Source organism: Megalops cyprinoides, chromosome 6 (genome assembly GCF_013368585.1).
Source record: "Megalops cyprinoides isolate fMegCyp1 chromosome 6, fMegCyp1.pri, whole genome shotgun sequence".
NCBI classification, from domain to species: Eukaryota; Metazoa; Chordata; class Actinopteri; order Elopiformes; family Megalopidae; genus Megalops; species Megalops cyprinoides.
Window position 1 is genome coordinate 25089862 of NC_050588.1, and position 19488 is coordinate 25109349.

Genomic DNA, 19488 nt, shown 5'->3' on the forward strand with positions numbered 1-19488 from the left:
CTTCTTCACTATTCATTTTGTTTTTGCACAGGGGTATTAATAGGCTTCCCAGTGTGCTTTAAAGCAGTAGACTTATCAGAATGACATTAAATTTAAATACTTTCTAATGATCGGTGCATGGCTACAAGAGAACAGACCTGTTACAATCACATGTAAAGAAACTGCTGAACATGTGACAATGAATTTTTGTGAAATACCATAATGAAAAAAGTCAAAGTGAAACTACAGCACAATAGACATAGAAATAGAAATAGAAATAGAAACTTTGCAATAGACCTATACTATAGCAATGTAAGCCTTTTCCAGTGTATTGTAGAACAACAACACAGAAGGGTGACTTTGAAGATGTTTTCAAGGTGATTGTGTGGAAATAAGACAATAGACTTTATGGAAGACCATTGAAGCAGTGGACATGTTTTGACAGAAATGGGAACAGACCAGTTGAGGAGGCAAGGAATGTGGACTATATGTGACTGTAATGTGCACAGCCATTAGCAATCACAGCAGCAGCAACAAGGGCAGCCTTCCTCTTCCCTTCACCATCAGGAGGATAAGGCTTTGAGCCTCAGTGATAATTAAGCTCTGAAGACAGCTTGTCCCTTTCCCTTTCAATCAATCAATCAATAGCAGTTTTATTTTTCATATCTTATTTTTCCAATCAAATGGTCACAAAGCATTGAAAATAAAGCATAGTGCATTTTCTATATGGATAAAGGATAATAATATTAAAAAAAGACAAAACCCGGGGGAAATAAACTGCAGAATTATTCCCTGACCCTGGGAAAAGGCAATTGAGATACTCCTGGAAAGCAGTGCAAATGTGGAACAACATGAAAAAGGCATTGCATCAGTTCAAGTCTGGGGATCTTGATGGTTTCACAATACCATCACTCAGCTGTTCTTTGAGGATATCACTGATTGATGGTAGGACGTGTTTTCAAGATCAATGTCAATGTGACCAAACTGAATAGAAAACTGAAACTGAACTATAAGAACTACAGACTGAAGTTTATATAGTGTAGTTCCAAAAGTTTTGAAACAGGTATGAGTAAAAGTTGTCCGTACAGGTTGATGTGGAACATTGAATAAAGAGTGGTTTTATATGCTGATTTCAAATATAAATTAAATAAAAATTGACATTAACAAGAAGATGGAATAAGATCTGGTAATGATATTGCAGCAGGGAGAGACTATTTCTTTTAATCATCATGGCACAAACCAGATATGTTTGTGCTATGCCATGCAGTTCTTGTTTTTCACTTAGTCATTTGTGATCTCCGGAGTAGCTTTCACAAGAAGCAACTCACTGCTGCATCAGCATGTATACACACCTTGTGAGACATTCAGTATTCTCCAGTGCTGTGGAAATCTCCCAGATGATGGGCCCTTTGATTGCTTGTGCAGTCAATTGTTTGCTTGAGGTGGGGTAGGCACTTTCTCCACTTAGCAATTGATAATGTATCACAATTAAAAAGGCACTAAATGGTTGGGGTTAGGATTGGGGTCAGGAAAGCTGATCTTAGATCTGTTGCGTAGGACAGAAATTACCTGTGGCACAGGAAATGTACATTTAAGACCAGACAGAAAGATGAAACATGATAAGGCAGATACTTTATTGATCGCTTTGAGGATTATCTAAAAAAGAACATCTGATTTAACATTTGAACCTCTGTCTTAACTGAGATTAAAACATTTTAAGAGGAAAGAGTAACAATGTGATTTAATTTTGGCTTGGAAAGAGGGTCTAAACAATAGAAGAAAGTGAATAGTGGTTTGTTGAAAGAAGTAGGTAGACTTTGTGCCTATGTGAAATGCACCATTGTGTTAATTTTTTTTAGTCATTGTGCTGAAAAAATGATAAGTGTACCCCTTCATTCTTACCCAACTATCGCTGAGGCTATGGACATGCAATTGATTCCCGAACACTGTAGTGGTTACCTCTGCTTAAGCTCCCATTAGCCAGTCCACATCCACAAGTCTTGTTCATCGCAGAGTGCACTAGTGACTAGTGTTGTATCCATCTGATGCCTCCCTCTGTCAAGGACAAGACTTGCTCTGTGGGTAACGTGATGGCGTGAATCATGAAGGCCCATTAACTGTTCTCCTCAGCTCTGGATCCTGTTGCAAAGCATTTACACTCTGTGGAGCCAAATTGTACTGCTGGTCCTCTGTCAGCAATGCCAGCTTGATGCCATATCTGCTCATTCACTCTGTTCAGCTTCCTGCACTTGTAATGGATGGTGGTTTCTCATTTGGCCTGTGGTAGTTAGCGTTATACATTACCTACTATCTGACATGTTGACCTGAGGTACGTCACAATGTCAAAACATTTCAAAAATTAACAACCATATCAACTGGCTACCAGCCACACTGTGATTAATCATTTCCTAGTCAAAATATTACCTTGTTGAGTTCAGTGTCTGCTTTTGCTGCCAAAAAACTAATTTGCCTGCAGACAATTAATCTGCACATGGGATTGTTACAAAGAAAATACATTTTTCACATTCCAGTTCTCTGGAAAAGAATCCTTTCAGGTTGGATTGTATTAAATCTTCTTGACAGCGATGTGTTTCTGATATTACTATTATTACTATCTTTATTTCAAGAGTGTTCAGTCTGAAATTTACTGTTGCATACATCTTTGCCTTTTTACTGTCTGGGAATGCAGGGTAAATCTGAGCTCAGTATGACAATGTCACAAAGCCTTTTAATCACAAATAACAAGACATTATGGGAGGAATTAGGAGAGATGAAGGAGAATGTTAACAGTCAATTCAAAAAGCTGTATCAAGACAGAGAGTAGTTGATATAAATAAGCTTACATGGCTTAAGCAAACTCCCCCTCAGTCCAATCACAGCGGGAGAGATAGACATAACCCCTCCCCCCACCAAATTTTAATATTGCAGAAAAAAATGCTGAATGCCTGGCAAGCTGCCAGGTTTTCATTGACTGAAAATGTATTGTTACAATGACTTAAGACCTACTGATTAAATGACTTTTAAAAATCAGCACAAAGACCTATTGTTGATAAGTGAAATGTACTTTAATAAATGCAGCCTGATAGGATATATCAGAATTTTGTAGAGATTAAAAAAGACTGAAAGAAATAAAAAGCAGATGTCTCTTTTTTCCATGTAATGCTTATGGTTGGCTCTGGGACTGGAACACTGCACTTCCATATTCTGCTTTAAGTGATCATTTAAAAAAATCATCTTTCCATACAGTTCCTATTGTCACAATGATTCCCAATCAATTTTTTATTCCACCATTGATAGATCAATAATAAATGTAAGTCTAATTTCAAAGCCCTCAGATGAAGTGTCCTGATTGAGAATTATTATATGTTTTGGTACACAAGGAAGGTTTTAACTTATTTGTGATCAACCATTTAATCAGAGTTACACAAGGGGATAGATCCCCATTGGACAGCTATGAGCAGGATTCAAATGGCAGGGTCCTCTTAATCAGTGTAAAATCCGCAATTCACATGGGTGTATTTCAGTTAACACTCATCTTTGCTAACATTTATGAAACTCTGAGATGTGAAACTTAAATGTGCATTGCATTCCAAATATTTTCATTAACATTTTTTTCAATGTGGGAAAACACTGATATTAGGTACATATGATACAGCAAAATCATACATTTCTGAACGGAAATGTGCTTTTTTGAATAAATATGCTGCACAAAATATACATAAATATTCTGCAATATACTTTAATATTTACAATATTGTAAGCACTGCTACATTATAAAGCTGTAATTATTTTTGTGCTTAGTGTTATTTATCATGATATACAATCACAACATACATACAATTCTATATTCTACGTACAATATATTCTAAATGTTACTTATCATAACATACAATTGCTATATACAATTCTATATTCTATATACCACATTATTCTCATGTTAGACAATTTGGAAGGTTTATATGCAAAGCTGATATGACCTAAACCTTATTTCCACATCTATTTGCCAACCCTACAGCTTGTCAGTTCCTGAGTATCCTCTACCATTTTTAAGAGTTTCCAGCTGCCGCCTGCACTGCTCATTGACAAGGTAAAGAAGTACTTAGGAGTGAGCAGATAACACACTGTGAGCACTACAGTTTACTTCTTTTGAATAAATTTCATGATTCAATTTCAAGCCTGCTCTGTGTTACTAGTGCCCCTTTCTCTCACACATTGGTCTATAGTCTACAGTTATGTAAATTATTCAATGTAGGAGTAAAAAATGTATATTCTGTACATAAATAAATGTTTTGGATGTTTTAGTGTGTATCCATTACAAGTGTGTCTGTTTTTGACATTGTCAGTTTACATCATGACACTTTGAAGAACTTCATGAAAATGATTTTGAGCCTGTAAGTATGCAGTGCTCATTTTTATACAGTCTGGCTGCTTCCTCTAGCTATTGCTTGTCAATGACAAAATCTTTAGTTAAGATGTCAGATTGCTAGCACCTATAAACTGCATTAGTCTACTTAGTTAAAGACTAGCTAGCAGCATCCTTCAGGTACTTTTCATTTCAGGCCTGACAACTAATGGGAGAAAAGCACCATTAAATAACTTAGTTTGGATTCTTCAGAGAGTAACTGAGGAACTGGAAGGCAAGGGAAATGAAAGAGGGAAAAAAGGGAATTAAATGAAATATTAAATGAAGATTCTTAATCATTAAATTAATGATTCGGTGAGGGGGAGGGAGACAGAGAGGCTGGGGAGAGAAGGCAGAAATACTGTATCTAAAGAAAGAGGAAGACTGGAGGACTGGGGTGGGGAAGAAGTAGTGTGTCTAACGAAACAGGTAAAGAAGATGAGTTGAGAAAGGAGAGGCAGAGGGAATGGGCAGACAGTGGCAGAAGCAGAGAGTGCCAGGGTGACTGATGAAGACATTGCCCAGTTCAGGAACAGATCAACACCTACAGTAAGCGAAGCAGCTGATTAATCAGGATGTTTCAGGATATTCACTGACGAAGTCCCCAGATCAATAAAGCACTGTCACACCAACAAAGACAGAACAATGCTCCAACGGCCTCTCGCTCTCTGTCTCCGTGCTTCTGTATAGTGCCTGTGTGAAGAATCTTCCCAGATGTTTTATTTCAAAGATCTCAAAGAGCCTTTGCTCAAGTGCAAGTTCTCCTTTGGTGAAGGCTGGGTCCTTGTCTCAACATGGCTTTGCTGTTGATAATAATCAATTGTGATCTGCCATGCTTGACCTCTCCCCAGTGGTTTGTGTCTTAGGTTGTTTGCAGATGTCATGTCTCTGGATATGTAAGAGTTTGACTGGGACGTGCTTTCACTTATCGATGTGTTGTTTCAGGCTATGGGTGGGACTTGTCCCTCAACTACAGCGAAAGAAAGGCAAGCAGAATGATAGATAGTTGGGGCTGCAACTTGAGGCTGGGTGACAACAATTGTGCTGACTGCATCACTTTTTTTTTCTTTTGTAACCAAGTCCCATTGATTAAACAGAGACCATGACGATATGCTTCAGATGAAGACACATCTGAAGAATCTGCCCTTGATGGCCTACCATCCATATTCATGCCAAATCTAATAAACACACACACACACACACACACACACACACACACACACGCACACACGCACACACACACACATATTTACATCACAATGCCTTTTTTGAGTGAATGGGACTTGGAGTATGGGTGTAGAGGGGTTGAGCTGAGGTCATGACCCCAGGGAATTGGGTGGTGATAGATGTGTTTAAATGTCTGGAGGTGGGGTGGGGGTGGGGGCTGGGGATTGAGGAGGGGGGGGGGGTGCTGGTGCATGGCTTCCTCAACCGGGGGAATGTCTCCCTGCCTATTCCTGTTTAGAGAGGCAGCTTGTGGCCCAGGCACTGGGGCTGAGGCGCTGGCAGGAAACCAGCCAGGGCTTACACACTGACGAGTGAGCAGCGATAAGGAGGGAGGGGAGGGACGCTTGCCAAATCTTCAGGAAGGCAGATTATTCCACGAAGAGCTGGCAAGCGCTCTCTTTCTCTCTCCCTCTGTGTGTGTGTGTGTGTGTGTGTGTGTGTGTGTGCGTGTATAGCTGACTCCACTAGTCTGCACAGCACTAGGGAGCTACTGTGCTCTACAGGGCCAGCCTCACACAAGGCCACTGACACCAACCCCAGGAGGGAGCATTTTTCCAGCACAGAGGGATCTGTCTCCCAGTTTGCAGTGATCAGAATGTAGTGCATCTTGATAGGTGCATTATTATACTGCTGCTTTAGGAAATATATATATATATATATATATATACTGTATATACACACACACAATTATCATTTTATTTGCCCAGTGCAAGTAATCTGGTGTTACAGATATTGCTTATCATTTTACACCATAACTATTCGGCAACCCATGTGCCCAGCTGATATTTCAACTGAAGCAACAGACGCAAAGTAACTTGCTCAAGGATACAACAGTGGTGTCCCCTTGTGATGTAACACTTTGTCAGGCAACATTCTTACAGCAGGGTGCAAAACATTAGCCAGCAAATCATAGATTGAGCAAAAACACAGAATAACTGCGTCAAACAGCAAGGTACAGCAATGTGTTTATGAGCAATGTGCCTAAGCCAATGTCTTCTCTTTGCAGTGAAATGATTGGAAGGGAGGTTTTCAGCCTTCTGTGGTGGTGTTCTTATATAGTAATTCCCACAAGTGCAGACAATCCATTGGATTATAAATCATAGCCTCTGGGGGAAGGTTTCAGCCAAGTATGGATTATATTTATAGTGTGTTTAGACTGGATCCAGCTGTTGTAAAGTGTACAGTATTGCAAGGGCGCAGTCAATTCTGCAGATCAGGACATTGACAGAGCAGTCACAATCACTCTACCAATCAATGTTTTCTGACCTACCGCATCTACTTATTCAAATACAGAAGAAGAGTATGACAGGCACATGCACTTCATATGAAACATGGATTGAGTTGCATTTTCTGAATTCCAGGAATGATTCCTGTGCCGCACATCCGCTCTAAGGGCAGCCGGGGTCTCTCTGCCTGGTTTCCGCGGTGACTGGAGTATCTCTCTGGGATCAGCTACACCCGGGATGAAGACGTTCCCCACGCTCAGGCCTGCTGCTTCATACGCAATGCCCGTGCATGACGACCAACCTGAGCTATCAGAAAACACATCCGTCAATCGAGGGGAGGGTGGGGTAAATGACCTTGATGCAGTCTTCACACTCAATTTCAGATACCCTTGGGCTCCATTACAGAGAGATTTATACTGCCTGAGAGCAGGCAGCCTTCACATTAGATTCTTACAATACTGCACAATGAGTGTGGTATGCAGCAGTTAGAGGACTCCAGGAGGAAGGAAAGAAGGAAGGAGGAAGAAGAGAGGCTGGAAAGGAGAGGAAGAGAGGAAGACAAGGAAAGAGTGAAAGTGATAAAAAGGGAAAAGTATAAAAGGAAAGATGGCAAGAAGGAGAAAGGCATAAAGAAGGGGTAGGAAAGAGATAGGAGAGCTTTATTGTCATTATACAGAGATATAGCTATTATGAGGCAAGAAAAGAATGTAAGTTATACTGTAGCCCACTGAGTTACAAGAACTCAAAAGAGGTAAAATTATCAGGTGGAACAACTCCTGACCAAACTTATTGTTTTGAATTTCTAACACTGAAGGGGAGAAATGGAGTTACATGGTGTGAGAGTAGGTGGGGAAGGGGGCAGGGAATTGGAGGGGAGGAGGAAGCGCGGGGGGGTCGGGGGGGGGGGGGGGGGGGGGGGGACAAGAGGAGACAGAGACAGGGCGTCCAGAATCACATCAAAGGGGCTGTTTTCAATTCCACCTCAAAGGCAGCATGGCATTATCCTGATAAGATTTGAGTGTGACAGGATGCTATAGATTTTATTTACTGAAATATGGCACATGAAGCTTTTTTGAAGCCAAATTAGCCAGCTCTTACGAAGGGTAGCTTTCAGCCTCATGGATAATACTTTATGTGATCACAAATATAGATCTGTCTAAGAGAACAAAGTGTCTCAATCTTGTGTTAATGTGCACATTGCTTTTCCTGCTCTTGACATAGTTGAAGGGGAACTCTAATTACAGAAGATCAGGAGTGATTCATCACAAAGCAGTACCCCTGATGCGAGGGCACAGAGGCACGCTACGAATAAAGATGCCAAGCTACTACATTCAGAGTCTATGTAACAGCACTGCCACACAGAGACTGCTCTGAAATAAAATCAAGAGAGAAAATGACAGTGACCATGCTCCACTACTCCAGCATGAATCCTATGAATCCAGTGACATTTTTCTAAAGATACCTTCAAATGTCTGGAATGGCAGTGAGAAGCAGTATACCTTTCAACCTGAAACTGAAAAGTTGAGACTCATGCAGATGAAAATCTTGCCCTCTAAAATCTCTATTTGGATTTCCTAATTGTCAATATTTTTCGTACTAGACATCCATCGTGGACTGAGTTGAATGGAGTCGGTAATCAGAACAACGCTCCCTGCAACTCAATCAATTTGTCTATATATCTATCTGTAAAAAAATTTTTGTCTTCATGCCCAGTAGTACCTTACCATTACACGTAGTAAGGTTTTATGCAAACAATTTGAGAGGATGAGAAAACAAAAAGATTGATGATAAAGTAAATAAATTATAGTTGTAAATAATTGATAATTCCCAAACAAGAATTAGTTAGTCAGAGAACAACATAAAAAAATCAGCCTTAGTTCAAAAATGGAAATGAGAGATACATTTAAAGTGCAAATCTTACCTTTTAGGAGAGCAATCAAAATATTATTAGTTACTAAAACCAGAAACATAAGAAAACTGCCCTGGGCTTTCACAAAACAATGTTGTCAGACATGAGCAATTGAACTCGGGAAAAAGAGATAGTATTGTCTCACACCATCCTCTGTCTGTCTTCCACAGGAGATCAGATAAAATTGCCTTGAGGTAGTGCGGAGTAATGCAGGTCTATCCTCAGAACTGCATACTGGGAAATATTTTGGAGTGAATTTATCATGGACTCTTAAATAAAACTTAAAGTTAATGTTTGCTAAGAAATGCTTCCTGCAGCAGTTTAGGCTGTTAACCCTGTGTGTGTTTGACACAGGCTGTCATGACTTCATATTGACTGAAACAACACAAAACGGCAGAAAATCAAACCAAATTATAATCAGTGGGAAATTCTCAAGGTGCAAACAGCATGCAAACAAACACAAACACATCTTGTAAAAATCATGCACCTCAGGAGTGGTGTAGCGTATGGCCATGCTCCTGTTCCCTGGGGCTCAAGGGGCCAGGATGTCTGCAGTCCTGGTGGTCTGTCCCTGGCGGAAGTGATTGATGCGTCCGGTCACTGGTAGATCAAAGCTCAGGACCAGCCGATCCACTCACGCACGTACGCAACCCAGCCAGCCCAGCCCTCTAGCACACACTCCAGCTCTACACAGCAACAGCACACTTTTCTCTAGTCTTTTACAAACGCGCAGTGATCATTGGCTCTTGAAGGAGTGTAGAGCACTGCCCTGCATCACTACTGCACACTGTTTCAACAAGTGGCCGTGGGGGAAGGGATATGATAATCAGCGATAAGAGTAATTACAATGTGTCAGGCCTATCCCTGCCCCAGCAAAATGCCCCTTAATGACCTCCACTGGGACCTTGGGTACAGAAGCCTGCCTAACGAGGCGAATGTATAATGAGACATTGGATTTTGCGGCGTTACATACGGGGGCACCTGACCACTACGGTTAGGGGTAAAGCTCTTTATGGAAAACCGGGTGATGGATGGTAGAGACCTACGAAATTATCATGACTGTACAATCCCTGAAATAGAATAGTAAAGATTCACCCCTGGGCGCATGTGTAACACACTTTGTGCTTATTGGTTTAATGAGGCTCTGTCATACTCTGTATATTGTAATAGATCCCACTGAATGAATGATGATAAATTCCTTTATGAAACCTTGGTGAATTTGTATCAAAAAGTGCCAAAAACCAAACTGTGTGGACAGTAGAAGATGTTCTTTACATGAAAATGTATATATATATTCAAAAAAAAAAACTTCTACAGGTCATCTGCATACAAACAATGGGAGACATGTTCAACAAGCCATTTTCTCCAGGTTAATAGACTTCAGTTATCTTCATGAACACCTTTGCAATTTGACCGGACTGCCAGCCATAGTGGTTTGGTATTTTTCCCTGCTTACACACTCTGTATTAGAGACAGAGATGCTCTCTTGTGTTTGAACCCAAATGCCCTAAACATGTTTTTGTGCTGTGAACAATGGCCTGGGGAGCTGCAGAAATGTGCTGTAACTACTGGAGCAAGTCTTTCTGCTGTAAACATGCGCCCAGGGCAGGTCATGTGCGATATAATGATCCATGTAACCGTGGCCCAGGAAATCCCACACGGATGTTTCATGTTCCAGTCAACCACTTCATTTAATGCTGGGAGAAAAGCAGTGAACCAAAGCACTTTTCTGACCTCGTCACTTATAGAATTAACTACCTTATCGTAATTAGAGTAAAATGACTGCACTCACAAGACACTGATTTGCTGTGTGTTAAATGTTATCACACCTACCTGGACATTAGTTTGTCCCAGATACAAAGAGAACATTGGAAATTATCAGCTCTCTTATCAGAACTCATCAGCTCTATGTTAACAGACAGGAGCCTATGCAGTTTAGCCCAATTGCTTCACTTTTTCCCCTAAACTAAAATCTGCTGGTATTCTCAAAAACATTAATGTATATTAATGTAAATATATGATGGCAGTTTAAAAATACATTGTGGTGTGTTGATGAATTTTGGAACTGTGTCAGTGGTTTGGCTTAGCAGTGTGGGGAAAGATGCTTGAAAACAGCACAGAGATCGATTGGCAAGCCTGCCTGAACATTGGAAATTATGCTAATTTGTATAATCATTCATTGTGTGATAATTTATATTTATACACAAAAACATGTACTAGCTCATATAGTCACACATACATGTACTATATATACACACTACATCTGAAATGTATATTCTTAAATCTACCTTTCATTTTAGACTGCACACAATGTATTTTGACCCTTTTCTCTTTCTACCTTAAAGTTGCATACATTGCAATTTCAAAATGGAGTTCTGGATCTTGATGCCACTGGTCTGTTCATCATTAAGGCCTATTATGTGTCCTCCATATAGAACAACCTAGCAGCGCACTAACAAATTTTTGCATTTGGTTCTCTTTTGAATGTCTTTTCTATTACAGACACCAAGAGATGCTTTTCCAGCTTACCCCATTGTACCCAGCTAATGGCTGGGACATTGTATCACCTCATTCTCGATGTTTTGAAAGGCAATGTGGAGTAGTGCCAGCTTTAATGTTGAAGCCCAACTGGAGTGATGTTGCTGTTTGACAGACGTGATGCAGCACAACAGGCAACTTGAACCTCTGTACACTACAATGTCAAAAACGAGTATTGCTAACAGAATTTATCATAATATCCACATGTGAAAATCAGAGTGAGGTTTAGGTGAAAAACATAAGCCAAATCAGAAAATCCTCTGTACATTACTTCACTGGCATTTAGCAGATGCTCTTATCCAGAGCAACTTACATGGGTAACAAATTTATCCATGTGTGTAGCTGGACTGAGGCAATTGTGGGTTAAGTACCTTGCCCAAGGGTACAGCAGCAATGCCCCAGTGGGGAATGGACCCAGCAACTTTTCGGTTACAAGCCCTGCTCCTGACCACTACGCCACAGTGCTGCCACTCTGTAGTATTTGAGTGGAAGTGAGAGTTTTGCTGGGTGAGGCTAAGAGCCTTTTTCTACTGTAAAAGAAGAGCACTTTGTCAGTGGGTGCCTCATTGATTATGCGTCTACAGATTAGTGTACCTTGAAGTTTCACAATCAGGGCTGGGATATATTAGTGTAGCTAAGAGGAGTGTGCTCCTTCACGCCCCTCGGATGCTGTTCTGGGACCTGAGCTGCATCAGTGATGGAATGACGGCTCGGCCTGCTGCGGTGCACGCAGCTTCAGTACGAGCCAAGGCCCCGCTGGGGCTCATCACTATGCACATCTCTGCGGTGCATCCCCATCTCACACCTTCAGCAGCACCGGTCATTACCCACGGCCACAGCGGGAAGAAGCAGGCTGCTGAGGAGCCTATCTCTAGACTGTTAATCAAGGGGTCTTCAGACCATTGGGACCAAGCCTCAGTCATATTTACTGCTCGGCTCAATAGTTAATTGCTGACATCCTGTCTACATCACCTCTGTTCTTGTTTCAGGGAATCTTTATATTCCATGCATCATTGGACAGTGATCAAGAATTATTATTGAGAGAGGGGCAATAGTGTAGCATATTGGTAACGAGCAGGGCTTTCAACCCCACTGGAGCATTGCTGCTGTACCCTTGAGCAAGGTATCAACCCAGAATTGCCGTAGTAAATATCCAGCTGTACAAAAGGATAACATGATAAAAAAACTGTGTAAGTTGCTCTGGATAAGAGCATCTGCTAAATGACAATAATGTAATGTAATGAGAGAAAGATGGTGCATATCTTAAATCCAGTTTTTAGAAAGGTGACCCTTCACAACAGGGGCCTCCTGATCCACAGTTTTCCAGTCAGTGACATCAAAGTAGCAAATACTGTACAATAACTTGACTAACCAAACAAGGACGAAATGAAAATGGAGAAGCATAAACATTTCTTTAATCAGTGATAGATGATTATGTTTTAACTTCATTTATGATTGCATTCATAACTGGTTTTCAGAAGTTAGCAATTATACAACAAAGTTTTGCAAACTTTTTTCTTATAAAGTGCAAAACGATTTTACAGCTGCTGGAAGTAAATGCTTAGAAATGTACAATGTACTAACCAGAGACACAAGAACATTAGCGTGTTACATAATTAACTTTAACTCTGCTGGATACAAAAGGCTAAGCAATGTCAAGTCTTTAGTTTGTAGTTGCTTCTCGAGCAATTCTGCCTGACTTACACTCTATCTGAATTTTTGTTCCACAGCAGAAAAGTCCAGCATGATGACAGCTCTGGCTCTTGTACAGATATCCAACAGCACAAACCTATTTAATCATCAACAGGCATCAACATGCTTCTTCTAAAGGTCAACTGTGCCAAGTGCCCTCTAAAGGTTCAAAAGCCAGTGTCCTCTGAGTCAGGGTAATGGATTCGGTAACCTTATCATCGTTTGTGTAAGAATTGATTGGCCTGCGTGGCTCTTCCCCTACAAAGGAGCTCGAGCAAGCAGATTGCTTTATTACCAATTTACATCTCTTATCTAACATGACATAGTTTCCAGAGCCTGACACACGCTTTGGAATACTACAGTGAACCTGCACAGGGACCAGTGGTAACACTCTGCAAACTGCAAGTGTTCAGTCAGACCACATCTCACGACACAGCCGCTGCCATTCACGAGCTGGCAGTTCGTTCACTTCGCTTTGTTCGCTTGTTGAAGCAGCGCTGGGGGTCTTGTCCTTTGATGTGAGAGAGGCAGCCCCTAAAATCCCATGGAGAGACAAAGGGCAAGCGCGAGGTTCCTCCCATGACGTGCACGGAGTGGGGAACGGGGAGCTCAGACAGGGACCCAGCATCCCCCCCTTTGTGCTCGTGCCCTGTCCATCAGCACGCTTTGTGCCCTGCAGATGTAATCTCCAGCTTTTAAGCAAAGCTGGCCTCGCTGACATTCTGACAGCCACAGCATTTGGCACGGGAGGAGATGTGCTTCAGATACGTGCCACCTCAGGGGGGATGGGGGTGGAGAGAGAGAGAGCGAGCGAGCAGAGGTTCTGTGCGCATAACAGCCTGAGTTCAGAGCGTGCAGGGACAGTCTGTTCGGAGCAAGCAAGGACAGTCTGTTCCGAATGTGTGTGGAGAGAGGCTGTTGGGAGAAAGTGGGGACAGTCTGTGTTTGGAGCAAGGGAGGACAGGCGTTGTCAGTGTGCAGGGACAGGTTTTCAGAGCAAGCAGAGACGTATTGTGTTCTGCACATATGGGGATTGGCAATTCGGAGCAAGTGGGAACAGGCTGTTCAGAGCAAACGTAGGCAGTCTGTGTTCAGGGTGAGTGCACAGCCTGTGAGCGTGTGGTATCTGCATTCCTGAAACTGTGTTCAACACATGTGGGGACACTTTGCTCAAAGCCTGCGAGGACTGTCAGCGTTTATAGCACACGAGAACAGACCAGGGACAGCGTGTGTGGAAAAGCAATGTGATCAGGGCATGCGAGAGATTCTTACAGTGAATAGGGACAGTTACTGTTCAGAGCATGTGCAAGCAGCATGGTCCGTGATGCGGAATCCATGTTCAGAGTGTGTTTAGAGAGTGAGGAAAGCATGTTGAGACTGTGATGGATTGATCTTAGAGAATACACTTGTTCTGACTGCAGGGTTTTCTTTGCAAGGAGAGGTAGCAAAGACAGGTGCCCAAGAGGCTTCTGACCCCACACACAGATGCTCACACACATACACAAGTACAAATGCATGAATGCAGTGACCCATGCACGCACACTAACACACATAGGTCATATGTCCTCTGGACATATCAGAGAACAAAGGAAGATCCACACTCTGCCTTTGTTCAACACCGTATGGCAGTGCTGCTTTCAAGCAGAAATGTGTGTTCAAATGTGCAAACAGCATTTTTATGACCATCGTAAACGAGTACACTCAGCATGAAATGAAGTAATACATCTAAAACTTGTTGACATCATGAACTCTACATTTATGAGAACTGTTAGCATATCCCCCACTGGTTTGGCTTCTACACTGAGGTAGATCACCTCCAGTTTTTTTAAAGTACAATTTTAAAATGCTGCATTAGTCTTTTTGCAACTACTCCTCTCAAATTGTTCTCTAGAATTGTGCATTAAAGATTTCTGGTCCTCACACATGTCACAGGTGAACTGATCAGCTCTATGTTAACAGTCAGGAGCCTATGCAGTTTAGCCCAATTGCTTCACTTTTTCCCTTAAACTAAAATCTGCTGGTATTCTAAGAAACATTAATGTATATTAATGTAAATATATGATGGCAGTTTAAAAATACATTGTGGTGTGTTGATGAATTCTGGAACTGTGTCTGTGGTTTGGCTTAGCAGTGTGGGGAAAGATGCTTGAAAACAGCACAGAGATCAATTGGCAAGCCTGCCTGAAATCTTTTAGAAATAGGTTTCAGCTGTTTCACAAAAAAGCAAAAGAGAGAATCATGGCCAACACAGTAATATCTGCTCTGTCATGCCACCACACTAATATGTCACTGTTTCCTAGCAATAAGGGGGCTTTAAGTTGCCATCTCAGCCTGTGGGAATCCTACAGTCTTGCGGGTTGTGGGGATTTAAATGTAACAGCATTGTTGGCAAGGAAAACTGGACTGGAGTTTCAGGTATCACTCAAGTGCAAGAAAGTCACACTCCGTCTCATGTTTTTCAAGTCAAGATTATATGCGCATCACAGACAGCCTCATATTAACACCTTACAAGTGGCTCTGAAATCTAGTTGTCTTTCCAGAGACAAATGAGGAGATAATAAAGTGTTAGATTAGCCCAGCTCGCTCAAACACACACACATGCACACATACACGTATTCATGGGGATAAATTTCTCCAATAAGTGTATGTGCAGCACAGACACAGCGAGTGGGATTTGACTGACTGAACTGCACTTGGGCAAATTAATGATAATCAGCGACGTGGCAGCGAGGTGGAGGTGTTAAAGAAGGTCGACACACACAGTGTACCAAGGACACTTCCACTGCAGCGCTGTGATAATAGAACCTCTGGACTTAAATGCCCATAGAGGGAGTTCAGAAAAGTCAGCTTGTTGTTACTGTTAATGCAGGCTTTTATGCAATGTTCAACCGGCGGGTTAGGCACCGCATTATAACCCTGATCGATCCAAAGAAAAAGTTCTGGCGGGACTATCCAGAACAACACTGTGAATTCATATAAACCTGCTACAATGTTCTCCAAGGCGGTTTCTATTGATCCAAAGGGAAGATGAGATCCCGCCAAGAAGAATTCAGCTGCTTTAACTACATGGGCAAGCCATTCATTATACAAGGAGCTCTAGCACTGTGAAGTGTGGGAGGCATGCTAAGATATTGCTACAGGACAACTACACTACTATTTAACACACACAGATGTGCAAATCTGCTGGGACACACCAATCAAGGCACTCGGTGAGGTCTTTCCAGCAGTGAGCTTAGTTTTAATCATCCTGGGTGTGGGGGTGGCTTTATGGCGTATGTACTTTTTCTCCAAATTTGATGGCTGCTGTGAATGTTTAAAGAATCACTACATAGGTATAGGTACTTACTAGGTAATTGCATTGAGACACATAGAACCTGGGATGGCTTTATGTACCAAGTGTTCATAAATTAGTCTTGAACTACTGACAGGCTGTGTGCTTCGTACATCCAACTAAACATTTGTTCTGGGTTTAATTTTCAGATGCTTATTGACTTTGTCCAGAAAACTAAAAATTAATCTGCATTTCCACCAAGGTATATTTATTTTGAATAACAGTGGTAAAGTACTATTTTTCAACAAACAGCCCTTTTTCAAGGTAAAAAGTAGTGAATGTGTGAGCAAAGTGGACAATCCAAGGGAATACAAACCAGGCACTGATGCTAAAAAATACAACACAGAGATGCTGGCTGAAGACTGTGCTGCACTGTGTACCAGGGGTAACTATGGGAGAGAGGCAGCACACAGAAATTCTATTTGCACGCACACACACACACACACACACACACACACACACACACACACACACACACACACACACACACACACACACACGCACACACACACACACACACACAATGAACGAGTCAACCCCTAGAGACACACTGATTCATCTCTTCTCTGGGGCTATTCATCTTCTTAAGCATGGGAATCACTTTGGCTCCCAGACAGGGGAGACAAGATTGAGTTTTCTATTAGTATCCAGAGCAAGAGCTCCTGCCACTCTGTGTGGCTGGGGCCATGCTGATCTCCCTCTGTCCCCCCAGCACACAAACAGGCTGTTTTGGTGATCTGTTTATTCCTTCATGACATTTCCATGTGTGTTTATGTAAGAGCTGCTTATGCTCACAATGGTTCCCTTTTTCTGCTTGGTCATGGAAATGTAGGCCAAAATACATTTTTCATTAGATTAAAACTGCAGATTTTAACCTATATATGGCTTTGGACATTTTAAAGAAAATCACTTCAATGGCATGGCTTGATTTACCATTAAACATCCAATAAAGTATGAAAAAAGCTTTGGTGAATATGAGGTTACTGACCCCAAACTCATGTTGCACATGCTTGACTCGTTATGGTTTCTTTGGGGGAACTGACCGTTAAGGACTCCCTAAAGGGGGGCTGACAGAAACATAAGGCAGATCTGAGCACGTCTTAATCAAGGTCTGATGATACGAATACGTATTGACAGAGGAAGAGAGAGGTTTTCATGCAACAAGACACCCTAAAGCTGGAGAGGTCTTCTGCAGCACCTCTCTGAAGGGACAGAAAAGATTGACCTCTGCTAGATGCCCTCAGTGGAGGAGATTAAAAGCCCCACAAACTCACCGCTCACGTGGCGGAGCAGCCAATCTCCCAGAATGCCGTTCTGCACTGATGGAAGATGGGTGGCAGCTAGGACCAGAAGCAATCTCACACAATGGACCCGGAGTCAAGAGCAATTACCACAGCGTGTCACCCGCTGAAGGGCAAAGGCCGATCACGCGGCCTCTATGCCACACAGACCGGCTGCTTTGGAGACCGCAACACTCGATTGGACCGAGATGAAGCCTTCTCAACCACAAGCAGTGCCACATACGTGCGGTTCCAACCAGTGCACACATCTCAAGTCAACTCGTTTGGAATGACACTGCAATGGGTCTTAAATCTTCTGCCAGATTTCTCTTTCAAGCGCAGCGAAATACACTCAACATCCAGCCTGCTCCCCCGCCCCCGCCTCCCAGCCACGACTGATTGCAGATGGTGAAAAGTCTACCAATTCCCCCGGCTGTGGCGTTCTTGTCAAGCTCTCTGCAGCGGCTTGCTAATAGGAAATATGGAGGCCACTTCAGAATGAAAAAGCGCAGGGTAACACTGCATCACTTAATCATTGTGAAAATGCTGCACTGCCTGCCCACCTCGGAGTCTGTAGACATATGTAACGAGAATGCAGGAGTCTTTAAATGCTGAGGATTTAACACCGAGCTTCACTCAGGGGAGCACAGATGATTAGTCTCCTGGGGGTGGGGGGCAAACACGCATCAGAGTGGGGGTTGGTGGAGGTGGTGGTGGTGTGTGTATGTGGGAGGGGGGGGGGGGGGGTTGTGGGGGTACCTCCTCTTCTTAGGAGGTGCTTAACAACACTATCCATCTCCTTAACAGAATTCTTCTGAGACCAACCGCTGAAAAAGCCATAATCACTTCTGGCTCTCCCTCACACTGAGAGTGGGGAATTTTCATTACCAAGAGAGGGCCAACTGCCTACCCGGGATACGAATGCAGCTGTCAGAGCCAGAGGATGTCACAGAGCCACAGAGGATGGCCCTATGTGGCTGGGGTTTGAGGATCTTCTTCTGACATGTACGACTAAACTCCTCATTCAACAAGCAGCCACAAAACAACACAGCAGTTTCTAAAAGCCTTGTATTTGCTTTTGTAATGTTAACATTTTTGGTCAGTTTTCATTTTGCACATAAATGTTGTTCTACACTGACATAAAAAAGGGTGATAATGCTGCCACACTGTGTCATTTTCACCCCCGACTGGGCGTTTTAACACTTGTGGTGAGATGGTGCCATTGGTGTAGCACCTTTTCATAGCAGCTGCCTGCATTGTGTTGGACTGGACTAGTGTGTGCTACAGTACACATAGCTAAACTTGGCACCGTATTGTTTAAACATTCCAGCCGGACACTAGAAAATGGCAATAATGCCACCGTTTTTTGGCGGCATCAATGTCATGAGTATTTTCATTTCAGCTCTGGACTGGATGTAGAAACAGCATTCAGCGGCAAGTACGGCTGTTGAGCAGTGGATGCTTTCGCCACGCCGGTCCGGTAGGTGCCACAGAATGCCTCAGTTGAGCGGACTCCCCCAAGCGCGAGGACGTGGCCACTGAGGGCAGGAGCGGCGGTTTGTCTCTGCCCACTCCGTGCTGATCCTCCTCTCCTATATCTTAGCGTTTTGTCTGCGCGCTCTTATCTAGCAAACAAATGGCTCCCGAGCAGCAGCTCTGGAGAGGGGAGTCATTTATCAGACTGACATGCGCTTCCTTGTTTGTTTTCGCTGGCCTCGAGACAGCACTGACAATATTGAGCCACGTCGAGCCCGGCACTCCCCCCTTTCATGCCAGATGAATCAATCACCGCCACGCGCCGCTCACTGTGTGACACGGCGAATCTGCTGCACCTAAATCAATGCGCGTCTTTCGGATGCTCTTCCAGCTGCGTTTCCGTGGGTCCGTCCATGCACAGTGCCCAG